We start from the raw sequence: 4,035 nt of genomic DNA, 5'->3' as shown, positions 1-4,035 counted from the left end.
AAAAAAAGGGGGAGGAAAAGGGAAAAAAGGGGGAAAAAATGGAAAAAAAGGGGGAAAAAATTGGAAAAAAGGGGGAAAAAATTGGAAAAAAAAATTGGAAAAAAAATGGGAAAAAAAGGGAGAAAAAAGGGGCGAGATTGGAGGAAGGAAAAGGAGAAAAAAAGGAGAAAAAAATGGAAAAAAAGGGGAAAAAAATGAGCTAAAAAATGGAAATAAAGGGGGGGAAAAAAGGGGAATAAAAGGGGCGAGAGGGGAGGAAGGAAAAGGAGGAAAAAAAAGGAAAAAATGGGAAAAAAAGAGGAAAAAAAAGAGAAAATACGGGGAAAAAAAGAGAAAAAAATGGGGAAAAAAAAGAGAAAAAAAGGGAAAAAAAATTAAAAACGGGCGGGATGAGGAGCGCGGAAGCTCCGCGGGGATTTTCCAGACGGGGAAAAAAAAAAAAATTAAAAAAAAAAAAAAAAATTTGTGAATTCTGTGTGGAAAAGCGAAGGGAGGAGCGGGGGCTCGGGCCCGCAAGGTCACGGGATTGTCACACAAAGGCGAGAATTCCTCGGATTTCCACGTGGGAAAAGAAAACAAAACAAAACAAAAAAAAAAACTGGAAAAAAAAACCAAAAAAAAAGAGATTTTTCCACCCCAGTTCCTCCCTTTTCCCCGCTCCGCTGAGGGGTGGGGAAGGGAATTTAAAAAAAAAAAATTAAATTAAAAAATAAATTTATTTTTAATTTTTTTTTTTTTTTTTTTTTTAAACGGCCGCGGGAATTCGGAGATGCTGAGGATGGAGAGGCACAAAGCGGGCGCGGCTTCACCTCCAAAAAAAAAAAAAATTAAAATAAATTAAATTAAAAAGCGAATTTAAATCGTGGGGGACGCGAGTTTGGGGTGAAAAGCGGCGCTTTTGGGGTTAAAAAGATGAGGGTGGGAAAAAAAATTCGGTTTGGGGTTAAAAACGCGACTTAAAACCCAAAAAAAATAAAAAAAAATAAATAAAGGTGAGAAATCCCCCCCGGGCAGAAAATTCCCTCCTGTCCCTAAAAATCCACATAAAATTCTAATAAAATCATTATAAAATTCATATAAAATCCTTATAAAAGCCACATAAAATCATTATAAAATCCTTATAAAATTCATATAAAATTCATATAAAATCCACATAAAATTCACATAAAATTCATATAAAATCAACATAAAATCCACATAAAATTCATATAAAATCCTTGTAAAATCCACGTAAAATCCACATACAATCCACATAAAATCCTTGTAAAATCCACATACAATCCACATAAAATCCACATGCAATCCATATAAAATCCACATACATAAAATCCACATAAAATCCACATAAAATCCTCATAAAATCCTTATCCGCCCTATAAAACCCGCATTAAAATCCCAATAAAATTCGCTTTTTTTATCCCAGAAATCATCGCCGCTCCTGGGGGGGAGCCCCGGGAATTTTTCCCCGCTGGAATTTCGGGCTCTGGGATTTTTAATTTATTTTTTTATTATTTTTATTTTTTTTTGGTGGGGGGTAAAATCCTGGGATTTGAGGATGAATTTGGAGAATCCCGGATCCTCCGGGATAAAATAAAAAATAAAAATTAAATAAAATAAAACTGCGGCAGCGCCGGGCGAGCTGAGCCCGCGGGGTTTTTTGAGATTTATGATTTCCTGGCGGAGATTAAAAAAAAAAAAAAAAATCAAATCAAATCCCGATATAAAATAATAACAATAAATAATAAGGATAACGATGATAATAAAAATAAAGGGGAAGGAGAGCGGGGAGCGCTGCCTTTGTCTGAGCTCGCTCCCGGCACCTTTTTGGAGCTCAAATTCTGCCCCAAAAAATAAAAAAAAAAATCCCCAAAATTCCCACAAAAAATTAAAAAAAAATCCCTAAAAAATCCCTAAAAAATCCCCCAAAAAATCCTCAAAAAAATAAAAAAAAATCCAAAAAAATCTCCCAAAAATCTAAAAAAAATCCCCCAAAAATCCAAAGGAAATAAAAACAAAAATTCCCCCCCAAAAAATCCCCAAATCCTCCCGATCCCGAATTTTCCTTCTCCGCTCCCGCAAACCCAGCCCTGATCGGGAGGGAAAAAAGAAAAAATAAAACAACACGGAAATGTAAAAGAATTAAAATTAAAATTGGAAAAAACCGAATTTTAAAAAAAGGGAGCGGGGGAATAAAATCGCTAAATCCGCTCGCGGCCGGGCTGAGCCTGATTTGGGGGGGAATAATTTGATTTTTTTTGTTATTTTGGGGATTTTTAATGAATTTTTTTTGTTGTTTTTTTTTGCGGGCCGGAGCCGCCCGGGATTGGGGATTTTGGGGGATTTTGGGGGCGATTTTGGAGGATTTTTGGGGCGATTTTTTTGGGATTTTTTGGGATTTTTGGAGAAATCAAAAATTCCCCGGGGAGCTCCGAGGGGACGAGGGAACAAAATCCCCGAAATCCCCAAATTCTCCAATCCCCCAAAACGCCAAAATCCCCCCAAAATCCCCCCAAAAATTCCCAAAAATTCCAAAATTCCCCAAAATCCCCCAAAATCCCCCAAATTCCCCCAAATTCCCCCAAATTCCCGCGTGGCGGAGCCGCCGTTCAATCCCCACAGTCAAGGTCGGATTTTTCCCCAATTCGGAATTTTGGATTTTTCCCGACTTTTATCCCCAATAAATTCCATTTTTTTTTTTTCCCTCTCTCTTTGTCCCTTTTTTCCTTTCCTCTCCCCCTGCCCAAATTCTCGCTCGCTTTTGTTTTCTCCTGCTCCCATCATTTCCTTTTTTTTAAAAAAAAAAATAAATAAAAATTTTAAAAAAGGGGGAAAATCGCCCGGGACGAGGCGGAAAATGCGAATTTTCCCTCTCATTATCCCGGGGTTTTCTCTTGGAGCACCCACGGAAATAAAATAATTTTTATTTTTTTAAAAAGGAAAAAAAAAAAAATTTGAATTTTAGCCCAAGGCGCTGCTGAAACCCTTCGGGGAAAAAAAAAAAAATAAAAAAAAAAAATAAAAAAACAACGCCCGGGAGGGGGGAAAAAAAAAATAAAATTTAAATTTATTTCGTGGAAAATCGCCCAGGAAAAAATAAAAAAATCGCGATTTCGGATTTTTTACCTGCTCGGAGCCTCTGCCCCCCTCGGGTCCGGATTCCTCCAGCGCCGCCGCTTCCGCGGCCGCGCAATAAATTCCGAGCCGCAATTAAAAACCTCCCCGGCCTTTCCCAAAAAAAAAAAACCAAAAAAAAAAACCAAAAACCACAGCCCAAAAAAAAATTAAAAAAAAAAAAATTATTTATATCTGGCCGGTGATTCCGAGGAGGAAAATCCGAGTTTTTTAATCCGCGTTTAGGGTTTTAATTTATTTCTGTCTTTTTTATTTTCATTTATTTTTGTCCTTTTTAAAAATTTATTTTGTCTCTTTTTTCTAAATTTATTTTTGCCTCCTTTTTTAATTTATTTTTGTCCTTTTTTTTAAATTTATTTTTGTCCTTTTTTACATTTATTTTTGTCCTTTTTTACATTTATTTTTGTCCTTTTTTACATTTGTTTTTGTCGTTTTTTACATTTATTTTTGCCCTTTATAAAATTTATTTTTGTCTTTTATTTAAATTTATTTTGTCTTCTTTTTTAATTTATTTCTGCCTTTTTAATTTTTTTCGGTCTTTTCTTATTTCCTTTGTCGTTTTGCTTTTTTTTTTTTTTCTTTTTCACCGGCGCGCCAACAGAAAGGACAAAAAACTCAAAAAAAAAAAATAAATTACAAGCTGAGAAATAATTTAAAAAAAAATTAAAAATCTCATTACAACCAGAAAAAAAAACCAAAACAAACGCGGAGAGCGGCGAGGAAACAAGCCCGGGCGCGGCAGCGCCTGCAGAAACATTTTATTTTTTTTTTTTTAGGTTTTTTTTCTGTTTTTTTCTCTTTTTTTTTTTTTTTTTTTCGGCCGCCGCGTTAATTCATTTATGAGGTTTGTGCCAGACGGGGCCGGAACTCGGACTCGCCATTGTCTGCGCCGGCCCCAAGGTG

The sequence above is a fragment of the Sturnus vulgaris genome, unplaced genomic scaffold (assembly GCF_052056855.1).
Source record: "Sturnus vulgaris isolate bStuVul1 unplaced genomic scaffold, bStuVul1.hap1 Scaffold_234, whole genome shotgun sequence".
In the NCBI taxonomy this organism is placed as follows: Eukaryota; Metazoa; Chordata; class Aves; order Passeriformes; family Sturnidae; genus Sturnus; species Sturnus vulgaris.
Note: the sequence above shows the minus strand (reverse complement) of the source record.